Source organism: Capricornis sumatraensis, chromosome 11 (genome assembly GCF_032405125.1).
Source record: "Capricornis sumatraensis isolate serow.1 chromosome 11, serow.2, whole genome shotgun sequence".
Lineage (NCBI taxonomy): Eukaryota > Metazoa > Chordata > Mammalia > Artiodactyla > Bovidae > Capricornis > Capricornis sumatraensis.
In genome coordinates, this window is record NC_091079.1 from 16331213 (window position 1) to 16349734 (window position 18522).

The following is an 18522-nucleotide window of genomic DNA, read 5'->3' on the forward strand; positions in this document are numbered from 1 at the left end:
TTCCCCAATGGCATCTTTTCCAGTTCACACTATTTTATTAAAATTTTCGCTCAGAATCAGATATTTAAGTGATACAGTAAGTACTAAGATTTAATAATTATGAGCTTAATTTTCTGTTTTTATGATTAAACACCTTTACTCACAAATTGATAAGGCCTAGGTAGACAGGGAAAGTATGTAATTAATTTAAAACTTTATATCTACAATATATCCAAGAAACAAGGAAAGCATTTATTGTGTAAATGAGCAAAACTTTTCAAGTGTTTTGTTCAGTGTTGTACAACTACAATCAAATAAAGATCCCAGTCCACTCTACAACTTTATACCAAAGATTTCTGTTTAAGCTCAATATCCCCATTACCTTAAGGAACAGACTTTCATGAATGCTTCACTAAATCAAATAATTCTCTACACTTGCTTTACAAGTAACTTTCTATTTTATTATTTATTTATTTATTTATTTTGCAATAAGCTATCCATTTCATTTCAGTTCAGTTCAATGGCTCAGTCATGTCCGACTCTTTCCAACCCCATGGACTGCCACACACCAGGCCTCTATATCCATCAGCAACTCCTTAAGTTTACTCAAACTCATGTTCATTGAGTCGGTAATGCCATCTAACCATCTCATCCTCTGTTGTCCCCTTCTCCTCCTGTCTTCAATATTTCTTAGTTGCATGGTCTTTTCAAATCGATCAATCTTTGCATCAGCTGGCCAAAGTATTGGAGTTTCCGCTTCAACATCAGTCCTTCCAATGAATATTTAGGACTGATTTCCTTTAGGATGGACTGGTTGGACTTCCTTGATGTCCAAGGGACTTTAAAGAGTTCTCCAACACCACAATTCAAAAGCATCAATTCTTTGTCACTCAGTTTTCTTTATACTCCAATTTTTGCATCCATATATGACTACTGGGGAAAACAAAACAAAACATAGCTTTGACAAGACGAAATTTGTTGGCAAAGTAATGACTCTGCTTTTTAATATGCTGTCTAGGTTGGTCATAACTTTGCTTTCAAAGAGCAAGTGTCTTATAATTTCTCAACTGCAGTGATTTTGGAGCCCCAAAAATAAACCCTGTCATTGTTTCCACTCTTTCCCCATCTATTTGCCATGAAATGATTGGACCAGATGCAATGATCTTCGTTTTCTAAATGTTGCATTTCAAGCCAACTTTTTCACTCTTCTCTTTCACTTTCGTCAAGAGGCTCTTTAGTTCTTCACTTTTTGCCATAGCGATGTTGTCATCTGCATATCTGAGGTTATAGATATTTCTCATTTCTCCCAGCAAATCTTGATTCCAGCTTGTACTTCAACCAGACTGGCATTTCACCTGATGTGCTCTGCATATAAGACAACTAAGCAGAGTGACAATATACAGCCTTGAAATATTCCTTTCCCAATTTGGAACTAGTCCATTGTTTGATATTCAGCTCCAACTGTTTCTTAGTGACCTGCGTACAGATTTCTCAGGAGGCAGGTCAGTGGTCTGGTATTCCTATCTGTTTTAGAATTTTCCACAGTTTATTGTGATCCAGACAGTCAAAGCTTTAGTGCAGTCAATAAAGCAGAAGTATATGTTTTTCTGAAACTCTCTTGCTTTAGGATAATCCAACAGATGTTGGCAATTTGATCTCTGGTTCCTCTGCCTTTCTAAATTCAACTTGAACATCTAGAAACTCATCGTTCAGGCACTGCTGATGTCTGGCTTGGAGACTTTTGAGCATTACTTTGCTAGTGTGTGAGATGAGTGCAATTATGCAGTAGTTTGAACATTCTTTGGCATTGCCTTTCTTTGCTATTGGAATGAAAACCGACTTTTTCCAGTCCTGTGGCCACTATTGAGTTTTCCAAATTTGCTGACATATTGCATGCAACACTTTCACAGCATCATCTTTTAGGATTTTAAATAGCTTAGCTGAAATCCCATCACCTCCACTAGCTATGTTCATAGTGATGCTTTCTAAGGCCCACATGACTTCACATTCCAGGATGTCTGGCTCTAGGTGAGTAATCACACCATCGTGATTACCTGGGTCATGAAGGTCTTTTTGTATACTTCTTCTATTTATTCTTGACACCTCTTCTTATTATCTTCTCCTTCTGTTAGGTTCATACCATTTCTGTCCTTTATTGTGCCCATCTTTGTATGAAAATTACCTAGATATCTCTAATTTCCTTGAAGAGATCTCAAATCTTTCCCATTCTGTTATTTCCCTCTGTTTCTTTGCATTGATCACTGAGGAAGGCTGTTTTATCTCTCCTCGCTTTTCTTTGGAACTCTGCATTTAAATGGGTATATCTTTCCTTTTCTCCTTTGCATTTCACTTGTCTTTGAAGATCTTTTTGTATACTTCTTCTATTTATTCTTGACGCCTCTTCTTATTATCTTCTCCTTCTGTTAGGTTCATACCATTTCTGTCCTTTATTGTGCCCATCTTTGTATGAAAATTACCCTAGATATCTCTAATTTCCTTGAAGAGATCTCAAATCTTTCCCATTCTGTTATTTCCCTCTGTTTCTTTGCATTGATCACTGACGAAGGCTGTTTTATCTTTCCTTGCTTTTCTTTGGAACTCTGTATTTAAATGGGTATATCTTTCCTTTTCTCCTTTGCATTTCACTTGTCTTCTTTTCATAGCTATTTATAAGACCTCTTCAGACAACCATTTTACCTTTTTTGCATTCTTTGATCAAGACCATCCTCAAAAAAAAAAAAAATCCCTTTTTACATTGTTGCAAATATTTAACTTGTCACAATGAATAGCTCATGCCAGGTCCTCAGCCACTCAGTTTTCCTATCAAGAGACAACTCATCTTACTGGTTTCTGGTAACTGTATCACAGATATTCTACCAATGTACATGCAGATATTTGTTAGTACCTGCATATTCTTCTATTTTCATGTTAGCAAATATATTTTTATTCTGTAACTTGACCAGAAAATCATCTATTTGTGGTTTATTGATTATGCCAAAGCCTTTCACTCTGTGGATCACAAAACCCGGTCAAAAATTCTTAAACTGATGGGAATACCAAACCACCTGACCTGCCTCTTGAGAAATCTGTATGCAGGTCAGGAAGCAACAGTTAGAACTGGACATGGAACAACAGACTGGAACCAAATAAGAAAAGGAGTTCATCAAAGCTGTATATTGTCACCTTACTTATTAACTTATATGCAGAATACATCATGAGGAATGCTAGGCTGAAGGAAGCACAAGCTGGAATCAAGATTGCCAGGAGAATTATCAATAACCTCAGATATGCAGATGACACCACCCTTCTGGCAGAAAGTGAAGAAGGATTAAAGAGCCTCTTGATGAAAGTGAAAGTGGAGAGTGAAAAAGTTGGCTTAAAGCTCAACATTCAGAAAAGGAATATCATGGCATCTGGTCCCACTACTTCATGGCAAATAGATGGGGAAACAGTGAAAACAGTATCAGCCTTGATTTTTCTGGGCTCCAAAATCACTGCAGATGGTGATTGCAGCCATGAAATTAAAGGACACTTACTCCTTAGATGGTAAGTTATGACCAACCTCAATAGACATTACTTTGCCAACAAAGGTCTATCTAGTCAAAGCTATGGTTTTTCCAGTGTTCATGTATGGATGTGAGAGTTGGACTATGAAGAAAGCTGAGCACTGAAGAATTGATGCTTTTGAACTGTGCTGTTGAAGAAGACTCTTGAGAGTCCCTTGGACTGCAAGGAGATCTAACCAGTCTATCCTTAAGGAGATTAGTCCTGAGTGTTCATTGGAAGACCTGATGCTGAAGGGGAAACTCCAATACTTTGGTCACCTGATGCAAACAGCTGAGTCATTAGAAAAGACCCTGATGCTGGGAAAGATTGAGGGTAGGAGGAGAAGGGGACGACAGAGGGTGAGATGGTTGGATGGCATCACCAACTCCATGGACATGAGTTTGTGTGGACTCCAGGAGTTGGTGATGGACAGGGAGGCCTGGCGTGCTGCAATTCATGAGGTTGCAAAGAGTCAGACCTGACTGAGCTACTGAACCTAACTGAACTGAACTTGACAATGTATATAGGTGATTCTTAGGTATATATGTATCTATATTTAATCTTAAAGTTTTATTTTAGAAATTGCTAACATACACATAATAGAAAGTATAAGGTACCTCCAAGTAATCATTCCTCATCCCAACACTTAATCAAATCTTGTCATTTTTTGTTTTCTCTCACCCTCTCATTTGTTGCTCTTGTGGTTGCATTATTTCTCTGGACTATTTTAAAGCAAATATAGGTATTATAACATTTACTTAGTTCATGCTTACAAATATTTTTAAGTAAGGATAGTTTGGGTAAACTTTTATTTTGATATAATGTGCATCTTACAGATAAATTTTAGGAACAGTACAAAGCCTCTTTCACTTTTTAAAATGTGGACAACTAATAATAGTGCTTACAGTAAATGAACACCTGCTATTTTCCAGGTACTACTTCTGTTTTCCATTTATTATAACACTTAGCAATTAAACTAAATAATTTAGTTTAATTAAATAAACTATTCAGGAATTTGAATGTAAAAACTGGAGTTGTATTACTGACTGTCATTAGCTGTAAAATTGGATATGTCTACATCATAATTCCTTCGTATGTAAAATGGGAATAAAATTTTTCACAGACTGGTCAACTTGTGTTATCCTTTCTCATATGGGCAGCTTTATCTGGGAAACTCATTGAAATTAGCTAAAATTCCTGTAGACAATATGATGACTGAGGCAAATTACTTTGCTCTTGTATCAGAGTTTGTGCAGGTGTGAGTTCTCAGTCACTTACTAGTGTCAGACTCTTTGAGACCCCACAGATTGTAGCCCAGCAGTCTCCTCTGCCCTTGGAATTTTTCAGGCAAGTACATGAGTGAGTTGCCATTTTCTACTTCAGGGGATCTTTGTAACTCAGGGATAGAGCCTAGGTCTTTTGTGTCTCCTGCTTTGTCTGGCAGATTCTTCACCACTATACCACCTGGGTTTATATTTTACACTGTCTACCCTGGTCACTCCACTGGAGATCTCTGAAGCCCAAATCAAGTAGTACCTGGGAAAAGATTTTGTAATTTTGAAATGTTAAATAAATTAACCTTTCAAATTGTTTCAGTTATCTCTATATTTCTCTATGTATTTCTATATCAGAGCATACTGAACACAAGTTCATTGAGTCTAAAAAAAAAACAAATTTTTATAGAAGTAAGTTATGTTCCTTTCCATAACTTTCTAAACTTTGTACAATGAATGTATTTTACTCTTACATGTAAAATAAATTAAAAATATAATTTTAAAATAATGAACAAAGTAATAAGAATTATGGCAAAATATTCAAGTAGAAGCATGAAAAAAACTGCAGCTGTTATTTAGTCCTAGTTCTGTGATAAGTATGCTATGAAATCACACAATGTTGCCACTTAACCAGCTTGGATATTCTAAGAAAAAGAAAGCAATTTCAAAACTGAGAACAGAAACTTATTTAGAAATAAGTCAGGGGACGGAGGGAGAATAAAGAAGACTGACAGCAGCTTGGTGGGAGTAGCACATGCAGAGAACTAAAGGGAAAGGAGAGCATGAGGATGAGCTGGACCAGAAGTGAAGGCCTAGGAAAAGACAATGTGCACACACACTCAGGGGTGCTCACACACACCCACCCACCCACCCCACACACACACACATTTCTAGTAGCTATTTTAAATACTTTGTCCTCCAATTTTAGAATATGACTTCATATGAGTCCTTGGGGAAAAAAAAAATTATAGTAGCCTTCCTGAGAAAATGTTTAGAAAGATCAAATAAGGAAAGGGAAATGAGCTCCTATCTTTAGTTAAGAGTTCAGACAGATGAAGGTAGTTGTAGGTGAGTAAAGAAAATGAAGATGAAGAAAGTTGGATGTGTAAAAAGATTTGATGTAAAATGGTCAGAAGATCAGAAATTTTAAATGCCGGTTGAACTGGAAGCTTCTATAAGTGTTCCTGCATGTGTATACACAGGTTAAGAATGTGAAATACACTATAGTAACTTCCCCACAGACAAAACACTTCCATTCCAAGCGCACACTCATAAGTCCAACAAAGTTATCCCAGATAAAGAAAGAAAGTGGAATCATTCAGTTGTATCAGCCTTTTTTCAACCCCATAAACTGTAGTCTGCCATGCTTCTCCACCCATGGGATTTTCCAGGCAAGAATACTGGAGTGGGCTGTCATTTCTTTCTTCAGGGAGTCTTCCCAGGGTTAGAACCTGGATCTCCTGCACTGCAGGCAGACTCTTTACCATCTGAGCTACCAGAGAAGCCCAAAATTTAGCCTAGGTACTCAGTTAACAGAAGCAGCTATATACTGCTGCTTTCACACTTCCTTGCAGACAACCTGAGCTTGAAATAAAATACTGTACTACTGTATAGAGTACTATACATCAAAGTACACAAAAGCTCAATCGCTTGTATAGAGGATGCACACACATGACAGTGTTCATCAGACAAGTGAACTAACTTACATGATTGGACGTTGAATGCATGCATGTTCACACTTTCGAAAGTTTGCAATGTGAAGGTTTGCATCTGGAGGACTTAATGTATATCTAAATATATAAGGAGCATTGGCTAAAATTCAGCTAATACAATGAGGAAAGTATTATTTTCATTACAAGTGAATCTTAAAACATGTTTTTAAAAGAACCCAAACACTGATTTGAGGGCTTCCCTAGTGGCTTAGTGGTAAAGAATCCAGGTACAATGCAGGAGACATGGGTTCAATCCCTGAGTCCAGGTGATCCCTTGGAGAAGGAAATGGATCCCACTCCAGTATTTTTGCCTGAGAATCTGATAGATGGAGGAGTCTGGTGGGCTCTAGTCCATGGTGTAACAAAAGAGACATGACTTAGCAACCAAACAACAACAACCACAAACACTGATTTTATTCCATGTCATTTCTTAAACTAGTTATATGATTTCTAATAAACATAAAAATGTAAGTAATGAGTTTGGGCAAAATGTGGAAGTTCAGACATTAACTGAACCTTAGAATAAGAACAGTCAGATAAAACTAGAGTGTTTTCTGGTGCAGTGACTGAACTGGCAGAGTGATTTAACTTGATTGAACAAATTCATCTCTTACAGATGGCAGAACTGCAACAGCTTGAAGTCATTTGAGCTGCCAGTACTGAGATAGAAAAGATCCTTGAATTTCTACTTTGGAAAACGTGTGATATACAGAAGTAGCTTCCAAAGCAGTTCAAGGAAAAGAAGTTCCTCAGTTAAATTCAGAGAGTATCCATCATTTTCGAAGTGACTACGCACAATCAGGGACATGATCTACAGAATCAGTCTCTATCCGAATTAATTAGAGCTGGCTACAACTGCTCCAGATAATTTTCCTGATTTGCTGATTTAGAATACAGGAGTGGAGGATGTCAGTTCAGGGATCTGTGCTTCCATGGGTGACTTTCTTTCTTTCTTTCTTTCTTTTTATTTTACTTTACAATACTGTATTGGTTTTGCCATACATTGACATGAATCTACCAAGGGTGTACATGAGTTCTCAATCCTGAACGTCCCTCCCACCTCTATCCCCATATCATCTCTCTGGGTCATCCCAGTGCACCAGTCCCAAGCATCCTGTATCCTGCATCAAACCTAGACTGGTGATTCATTTCTTACATGATAGTACACATGTTTCAATGCCATTCTCTCAAATCATCCCACCCTCTCCCTCTCCCACAGAGTCCAAAAGTCTGTTCTATACATCTGTGTCTCTTCTAGTGTCTCGCATACAGGGTTATCATTACCATCTTTCTAAATTCCATATATATGTGTTAGTTTACTGTATTGGTGTTTTTCTTTCTGGCTTACTTAACTCTGTATAATCGGCTCCACTTTCATCCACCTCATTAGAACAGATTCAAATGTATTATTTTTAATGGCTGAGTAATACTCCATTGTGTATATGTACCACAGCTTTGTTGTCCATGGGTGACTTTAATCCTCAGTAAAGGCTTCTTTTAGAGAGATTCATAGTTGAAAGTGGCATAACACGAACCCTAATCAGTTTTCCAAAAGAATATGAATTTCCTTAGGTAGTTTCTAGCTGCCTCCAAATTGAAATAACACACTTAAACCAGATCACCAAATGGCCATAAATATAACACTTAAGGCTTCAGTCTTCAAATTCATAACCCTGGGGCATGTCAAGTATATCTGAAGTTACAATTTAGTTATCTACTCCTGTGATTTTTTTTTAATTTGCATATTTTCCCATGAACTAATATATAGCCTTTGTTTTCCCAGCATTATTTAAAATCGCTATATGTGAATCGTTATTACTATACTGATATTTCTCATATAAAATCAGTACCCAGTTACCATTTAAGTACTGGCAGTTTTATTTTATTTTTTTTTTAATTTGTAACCCATTAAGATCACATTCTGTAACCCCAATCCCAAATATCACTTGTTTACATCTACCTACTAGGCATCACACAAGTAGTTCAACTGAACGTACTAAATTCTGAAGAAAGGTGTGTGAAATAACTCCCTAAATCTGACCTTTCTTTTGTTTTCTCTACCCATCCATCCAGTTGCCTAAGGCAGAAAGAATCCTTTTACTTCTCACTTTTTTTTTTTTACCACTAACATCCAAAACACATGTTAATTTCTTCTGATTGTACCTCTGACTTAGCTTTCTTAGTCATACTAACTCCAGTTGTATAGAAGCATCTACTACTGTTTTTCACCTTAACTGCACTGTAACTTTGAGAGATGCTTGTTACTTCTAATACCTGACTCTTTATGGGGTTCTGTTGCTGAAGTTAGTCTGTCTGAGAATTTCTCTCAACTTCCACCTTAATGTTTAGGTTTTTCTAATCTGTTTAGTTAATTTCCCATTGCCTAGCTGTGTAATTGTTTAGCATTATTTTGACTGTGTCACCCATCACACTGACTTACTCTAAACTTGATCTTAGTAATGCTATATATGTATATACATATATATCTTTATAGTCATACTATCCATTCTTAAATTATGTGGTAATGCATATAATGTTTTTTGGGAACATCTCCTCATTTCTGTAACTGAATCAGTTCTCCTGCTACCTGATATCTTATCAGACTGTATCAGCCACCTTGTTATCTCTTTTTTGTCCCCAGTTGACTTCAAGCCCATGAAGTCTAGAAACAGTGTCTTTCTTCTCATTGTATCCTCAGGTCCTGAGACAGTGTCTAGCATAATATGGACACACAATAATTATTTGCTAATTATCAAATGGTTATATTATTATGCAAACACTGACCCCCAACAATATTAATCATTGTGCCCTTTGGTTAATTCATTAGAACGAGGCAGATCTCATCTTAAACAACTTGAATTGCAATTAAACCATTAGTTCTTTCATGTTTTCCTTAATAAATTGTCACCATTTCCTATTCAAATGTCAACAACCATGTTTTAGTCACTGCTTATACAGTGACTATCTAGTTGAGCTAACTTCAGAGAAATTGCCCTCTCAGAGTTAAATTTTAGTAAAGGAAACTGGGCAAGTTCATAAAAATGACAATGCCATTTATTCATGCTTCCAGTTTTTCATTCATGAAGCAGATAAGTATTCAAGGCATGCCCTGTGTCCAGCATTGTTCTAAGTGCTGGTTAAAAAAAAAAAAAATACAAAATGCCTGCCTTCCTATGATTAATCTTGTAGCAGAGAAAAACAGAAAATAAACTCACAATGACTCAAATGATGATAAGTGCCATGGAGAAATGTATAACAGGCAAAAGTGATGGAACATGAAGAGAAAGCTTCCTACATTCTGTGGGCTGGTCTGGGAAGGTCTCACTAACGGGGACATTGAGCAGGAGCCAAAGAAAGAAATGAGGAGAAAGGAGCTGTGTGGCCTTGGGAGGGAACACCATCCTAAGTACGGAGAAGAATGTGCAAAGGTGAGCCAGGCTTGTTTTCAGAACAGCGAGAAAAGCTCTGGCATGAGAACACTGACAGTTGGGTTAATGAAAGCTGGGCTCAGAAGAATTATTACACCTGACTACACAAAGGAGTACGTCAAGGCTGTATATTGTCACCCTGCTTATTTAACTTATATGCAGAGAACATCATGAGAAACGCTGGACTAGAAGAAACATAAGCTGGAATCAAGATTGCCGGGAGAAATATCAATAACCTCAGATATGCAGATGACACTACCCTTATGGCAGAAAGTGAAGAGGAACTAAAAAGCTTCTTGATGAAAGTGAAAGTGGAGAGTGAAAAAGTTGACCTAGAGCCTAACATTCAGAAAACGATCATGGCATTCAGTCCCATCACTTTATGGGAAATAGATGGGGAAACGGTGGAAACAGTGTCAAGCTTTATGTTTCTGGGCTCCAAAATCACTGCAGATGGTGACTGTAGCCATGAAATTAAAGATGCTTACTCCTTGGAAGAAAAGTTATGACCAACCTAGATAGTATATTCAAAAGCAGAGACATTACTTTGCCAACTAAAGTCCGTCTAGTCAAGGCTATGGTTTTTCCTGTGGTCATGTATGGATGTGAGAGTTGGACTGTGAAGAAGGCTGAGCGCCGAAGAATCGATGCTTTTGAACTATGGTGTTGGAGAAGACTCTTGAGAGTCCTTAGGACTACAAGGAGATCCAACCTGTCCATTCTGAAGGAGATCAGCCCTGGGATTTCTTTGGAAGGAATGATGCTAAAGTTGAAACTCCGCTAGGGATTTGGGGCAGGAGGAGAAGGGGACGACAGAGGATGAGATGGCTGGATGGCATCACTGATTCGATGGATGTGAGTCTGAATGAACTCTGGGAGTTGGTGATGGACAGGGAGGCCTGGCGTGCTGCTATTCATGGGGTCACAAAGAGTCGGACATGACTGAGTGACTTAACTGAATTGAACACAGGTTCTCACAGATAATTCAAAACTTCAACCTTCCTATTGACCTAAATAAGAAGACTGGATGATTTTGAGAAGAGTCAAGACTAGACCTGGCTTATCCTTTAAAAGGATAACTATGTCCTCCATGACACCATCTTGGAAAAGGTGACTGGTACAGCTGAACGAGAGACACACAGCCCCGCTCAACCCAAAGGGAAAAAGTCTCTAACTACTCATGGAAAACATCCAGGACACAGAGAAAATTAGTCTTAAAGTACAGGCCAATTAATTTAATGCACATTCAACCTCTTGAAAATCCTAGGATTATATCTCCATGGCACTCGTTTGTGGACAATTCCTAGATTTCTTGATTCCAAGGTCTTATTCTCATGAAAAAGATGAAACAAGTTACTAATTCACAAGATAGAAGAAACTTTTGAAACTTTAAAAATGTCTGCACAGTATCTATTAGTAGATTGTCTACCTAGCACACATGTGACAGGTGATTCCAAACTAAAAAAAAAAAAAGATAATTACTAAAAACAGTAGTTAGTCTAACATCTTAAAAAAGGTATACGACATTAGGTACAGAAAAGATGCATGGAAAATAACAGTTTACATCATTGAAATATATTAATAAATCCTTTTTTATCTCCTGGCTTAGAAGTCAGAATTATTTTTACTTATCTTCGTGTATATTCTTATTCACACTTTGAAACTTTTGATTTTTTTTTTTTCAGTACTTTAATTCCTGGTACCAATAGGCTTCAGAGTTCAGAATTTATTTCTAGAAATGTTTTATTAGCATTTACAAATGTGTGAGAATGATTCACTCCATGTAGTATTAACTTCTGGGACTTTAAATAGTTGAAAAAAGAACTACTATGTGTATATATATGTATGACACTTTATACTAACTAATTTTTAGCTTGTATTTTATATGCAAGTTTTTTTCTTCCATTTTTATGGTGACTCTGGATCAAACAATATTGTTCTGGTTCATGTGATATTTTGGAGAGAATAAGTATTCTTCTAATCGCTTGTTTTTGTATATCCCTCAGGCCACCTATTGTTACAAATAGGCACATACAAAATGAGTGGTTAATTTTTGTTCACTTAATACGCATAATTTGTGTAATTAATTGTGGTTTCAAACACATAGTAACAATCTCATCATTTTCTTTGTGCTATTGTCTCTGTGTGCGCCCACTGATTTTAAAAAGCCACCAGAACCATGCATGACCCTGTGGCTTCAGCACAAATCAACATCATTCTTCTGATTATAGGCCCATTATCTTTGCAATGTAAATAAACCTGTTTCCACACAGAAAAAGCCTCCCTAGAATATTAATAATTCCACATAGAAACTCCTGATGTAGGACAGTGACATAGAGCTACATTCATGGTTTACTTTGAGTTCTATAATATATTAAACTGCAGTTTCTAAATGAATCCCCCTATTTTATGACCTAATCACTGAAGCCAACTCTGTATCCAGGCCAATTTGCTTATCTGGTTTGAGCCTGGTTCAAATAAAATAAATGTGTGTTTGATTTCCATATGGGCTACTTTCCCAGAGTAAGCCTACAACACCCATTTGCTGTAACATAACAGTAGCCAAGCATCTTATAGATAAATGTATGTGGTCACAAGGAGATGAGATTAAATATGAGAATTACAGCACTAACTTGTTACATTATTTCCATGTGCCAAGTTCTGCTCTGACTTATGGAAAACAAACAGACAAAAACCACTCTTGTATTCCTTAGAGCAGCCAGCCAGTGGAAGAAGATAATATCATATATCAGAAATAGAGAAACAGAGAAGTTAAATGAACTGTCTCAGTCCATAAGGCAGTAAATTTCACAGTTGAGATTTTAACTCAAGTCGTTTGGCTACAGTTGTACAATATATGTGTTTAGCAAAACCCCTTATAATGATGTGCATGTACCTTCTATATGAAAATCAGGATATAACTGGCTTTGAAGAATTCAGTTTCACTCTACTCCCATTTGATATTTTAAGTGTTCCTTAATATCATAACTAAGGTCTGTTAAAAATTAGAAGAAAATATTTTGAATTGTTCCCATTTAGACAATATAAGCAAGATAATATTTATTAAATTAATGTATCTAAAGAGAGTTTATTATAACGTGAATTTGCTTTTTCTATAGAATTTGGGATCACCTAAATTGTGATGAAAGTAGTAAGACTTACAATGAATAGTTATATACTTAATTATATAATTATTTTTAAATATAGGTTATTTCAATTTAATATTTAAGCATAATTAATAATTACATGTAGAAATACTTATTTTATTTTTTTAATTTTTTAAATTAAATTTTTATTTTTACTTTATTTTACTTTACAATACTATATTGGTTTTGCCATACATCGACATGAATCCACCACGGGTGTACATGAGTTCCCAAATATGAACCCCCCTCCCACCTCCCACCCCATATCATCTCTACAGATCATCCCCGTGCACCAGCCCCAAGCATCCTGTATCCTGCATCAAACATAGACTGGCGACTCGTTTCTTACATGATAGTATACATGTTTTAATGCCACTCTGCATTTTCATACACAAAAATAATGACCTCTGTGAGAATGGGATTTTGTTTTTTAATATCTTTAGTCACTGCTGTGTCCTTAGCATAGGCAAAACGCTATCATAAAGTCAATAACCCAATATATTTATTGAGTAGATGAGTGAATTGCTTATATAAAATCCAAGAGAGTGATTGGAAACATGCTATTATTAAACTAATCTTTGTGCTTAGAGAATTAGAAAATGCAGAAAAATATATTTGTCTTGTGATCAGGAACAAGCAGGGGCCATTCCTCAAAGAAAAGGTGGAACTGAGGCTAGAGATAAAACCCACAAAAACAAGCAAGCAAGTAAGAAACTAATTCTCTCTTTGAAAATGAATATCCAGAGAACCCTCTAGGCTCCTCTGTCCATGGGGATTCTCCAGGCAAGGATACAGGAGTGGGTTGCCATGCCTTCCTCCAGGGGATCTTCCAAACACAGGGATCAAACCCAGGTCTTCCACATTGCAGGCAGATTCTTTACATTCCGAGCCATCAGGCAGGGAAACCCATGAATACCAGAGTGATAGGGATAGGAGTAGCCTACCTCTTCTCCAGGGGACTTTCCCGACCCAGGAATCAAACCAGGTCTCCTTGCATTGCAGGCAGATTATTTATCAGCTGAGATACCAGGGAAGCCCCTCTAATTAATGAATGTCATAAATAGAATTTTCATATATTTCAAAAAAATACATCAATATTTCATGTAAAATAATAGCTCCACGTAAAACTTCAAATATTTCCCTACTCTTCCCAAAGGATATGCTCATGCCTAGATAAGGTGTGTTGGGGCTTCCCAGATGGCACTTTTGGTAAAGAATCCACCTACCAATGCAGGCAACACAAGAGAAGCAGATCCATTCCCTGGGTCTGGAAGATCCCCTGGAACAGGGAATGGCAACCCACTCCAGTGTTCTTGCCTGAAAATCCCATAGACAGAGGAGCCCAGTGGGCTCCAGACGTTGGAGTCTCAAAGATTGAACACGACTGATGGACTAAGTGTGTGCACGCATGCACACACATACACACATGCACACAGTAACTGTGTAACTCTGAAGAGAAACCCTCTGCATGAAAAACCTAGCATGGAGTGAGATTTAGATATGTCACCTTGTCATATAGTCAGTGAATCATGACCTGGCTCTCTAACCTGCTAATAACTATACAACCCTAACTTCTACCAAAATGGCAACTGTATGGATGCTAAGTCGCTTCAGTCATGCCTGACTCTGTGTGATCCTATGGACTGTAGCCTGTCAGTCTCCTCTGTCCATGGGATTCTGCAGGCAAGAAAACTGAAGTGGGTTGTCATGCCCTCCTCCAGGGGATCCTTCCAACCCAAGGATTGAACCCACATTTGTTACTGTCTCCTGCATAAGCAGCCAGGTTCTTTACCATTGATGCCACCTGGGAAGCTCATAAGCCTGGATTGTTTGATTCCTGTAAGCAGTAAAGCCCACTTCCTGGAACTTTCACAATCAAGTAAGAATGTATCTAATGCTTAGAATCTGATCCAGATATCACCACCAGTCAACATCACTTAGAGACTTTGCTTTCTAAACATGGGACTGAAATTGACTTTTTATGCTTAAAAACAAACAAACAACAAACAAAAACACCTGCCTTTTCCAGGCCTCACCCTTAGTTTACATAGCATAACCTGTATTTTCTGCCTGACAGTGAAACTTTTTATCAGCATTCTATCATTATCCCTTCAGTCTTTATTTTCTTTTGACATAGCTGACTATTTAGTAAATTGCAAAACTGTCTACCTCACCACCAAATACAACCACAATAAATTTTCTCTATATATAAAGTATAGAAATAGAAAACAATAAACAATGGTCACTAGCAAGAAACATATTCTTGGCAATAAGCGTATATTTTGTTGTTTTCATGAAGGTGGAGAGAGTCCATATGCTGATTTACCTTGCCCTTTCTATCTAGAATGCTTTTTATGCAATGACCAAAGGAGATTAAATAGAGCAGCAGATTCTTACTTTGAAAGTGATAATGTTTGGAAACCTATTTCCTGCTGGACTGGTTATAGACATTTAGGAGGTGCTTTAAATGTTGAGAAATATTGTGCTCCTTTCTTGTCAGAATTGAAAATTTCACAGTAACAGACTCTTAATGCCTTATGTGGCCATTTGCCATTTCAGTCTGAAGGACTCCATTGCCTCACAGTTAGTGCTAGATTTCTTGTTAAGGAAGTGATAGTTGTATCTGCATATCAGACTTGTGGTTTCCTATTTCCAACCAATCATCAGACCTCCAATCTGTGGCTTCCACCTTAGTTAGTCCCTTCCCTAGATCAACATGAAATAACACACTCCCTTAGGAAGCAGTACTATTTGGCTTTCTGACACCCAGACACTTGTATATGGATTTTCCTTATCGGGAGGGAAATTTACAAGGAGAAGTTTTAAAAATAAGTCCGGAAGGCCCTCCATCCCTGCAGCTTTCTCAAATATCACTGTTTCTCATCTACTTGTCAGCTGTCTGGAAGCATTGACCAGAGGCATAAAGAATCTTTATTAGAAAACTACGTAACTCTGTTATTTTTGGTTTCAGATAACCTCCTTTTGTTGTAGTCTGTTGTATTCCTGTAGTACTGCAACTCACAAAAAGCAGCAAACGAAATTCAATAACCAGAAGTTTTTCTACTATGTCTTTTAGGCATATATCCTTTGAAAACTGCATAATAATGATGCAAATAAATCTATAAAATTTTACCCAAAAAATTAAATAAAAGATGAACTAAAGAAACAGAAAGAAAAGCTATATTCCTAGATGAGAAGATTTAATGTTACCTATTTTTCCCAAAGTAATTTATAAATTTAACACAGAACAAATTTTAAGGAAATTGTCAAACTAACTCCAAAATTCAGCTGAAAGATAAAACACTAAAAGTATCCAAAGAGCCATGAAAAAGAATGGTGAGAAATAATTATATCAGATATGAATATGTAAGTTCCCTGGTGGTCTAGTGGTTAGGATTCAGCATTCTCACTGCCATGACCTGGGCTTGATTCCAAGTCAGGGAAATGCCTGTTTAGTGTTTCCTCATGGCTCAGGTGGTAAAGAGGCTGTTTGCAATGAGGAGTCCAGGTTCAATCCTGGTTGGCTACAGTCCATGGAGTCACATAGAGTCCAACATGACTGAACGATTAAGATATACACATGAATATTTATGTGACATGTATAAGAAAGAAAGAAACTAAAGTCTGTCAGCTGTGTCTGATTCTTTGCGACCCCATGGACTGTAGCCTACCAGGCTTCTCTGTCCATGGGACTTTCCAGGCAAGAATACTGGAGTGGATTACCATTTCCTTCTCCAGGAGATCTTCCCAACTCAAGATTTGAATCCAGGTCTCAAGCATTGTAGGCAGACACTGTCTGAGCCACCAGGGAACATATATAAGCATATATGTCAAATTAAAACACATAATAATTAAAACAGTTGTCATTATTTGAAGGCAAGGCAAAGAGATCAATAAAAAGAAGCTTAAAATAACAGACATAAATATGATTAGTGTATAACAAAATTGACTTTCAAAGACATAGGACAGGCTATTTAACAGATATAGGTTAGGACAGTGATCTATCTACTTGGAAAAAATCAAATTTGAATTTCCTTTTATACACAAATAAATGTAATTATAGTTGCCCAAAAAAGCTAGAAATGAAATGTCACATTTGTTGCTGCTGGTGCTTAGTTGCTTCAGTCAAGTCCGATGACTTGTGTGAGACACTCTGGACTGCAGCCCGCCAGGCTCCTCTGTCCATGGGATTCTCTAGGGAAGACTGCTGGAATGGGTTGCCATACACTCCTCCAGGGGATCTTCCTGACTCAGAGATTAAACCCAGATCTCCTGCATTGCAGGTAGATTCTTTACCACTGAGCCACCAAGGAAGCCCTTATTTAAAATCATATAAAATAATGGGACAGATGTTAAGCCTGTGTACTCATTAGTTCGAGCCCCTTAGAAAAAAACAGAACACTTGCTAGTGCATAGCAAGGGCTCTCTTTCTAACTCAGGATCTTGCCCATCTGAGGCTTTTGCACCATTTTAAGAAATGGTGGAGATGATATTAAGAATAAAAAACTCCTATTAATGAAGCAGTGTTGTGCTATGCTGTGCTGTGCTTAGTAACTCAGTGGTGTCTGACTTTCCAACTGCATGGACTATAGCCTGCTAGGCTAGTCTGTCCATGGGGATTCTCCAGGCAAGAATAATGGAGTGGGTTACATGGCCTCCTCCAGGAGATCTTCCCAACCCAGGGATAGAACCCAGATTTGCTGGATTGCGGGTTGATTCTTTACCATCTGTGCCACCAAGGAAGCCCAAGAATACTGGAGTGTGTAGACTTTCCCTTCTCCAAGGAAACTCCCTGACTCAGGAATCAAACTGGAGCCTCCTGCATTGCAGGAGGATTCTTGACCAATTGCACTATCAGGGAAGCCATTGTTAGCACTCTGTCTTTCTCTTCCTTTGATTCTGCTTAACCATTTTTGTCAGCATCATTTTCTTCTCTGTGGGTACCCTTCTTTTCACCCCAGCAAACAAGAAGTTCTGAATTTTATTGTAGTGAGCTTAGATGATAAGAGAATATGTTTCCATGCCTTGTATATATAAATTGCCTGGAAAGAACTCACGTTCTATGTTCATACCTTAATTTATCCCTGAGATCTGGTACATGAAAGCTAGATCTATGCCTATACCTATTAATACATCTATATCTATATCTGTATCTCCACCTATATCTAAAGCAACTGTAGCTCAAAGAGTCCTGCATAAATAAAACCACAAAGTCTTCGTAAACCATAACCTTGCATTTATCCTGCAAGTCTGAAAGCCCACCCACCTCATTGGTCAGGTTAAACCTGCTCCATGCATCTCTTGCTTTCCTTTCAGTCTAGGCAGTCTGTTTTCACAATCCTGGCAGAAGCACAGGATGACAGGGAGACATATGCAGGGTTTTCTTGAGTCTGGGCTTAGATCTAGTACATGTTCCCTTCTGTCCTATTTTATTGCT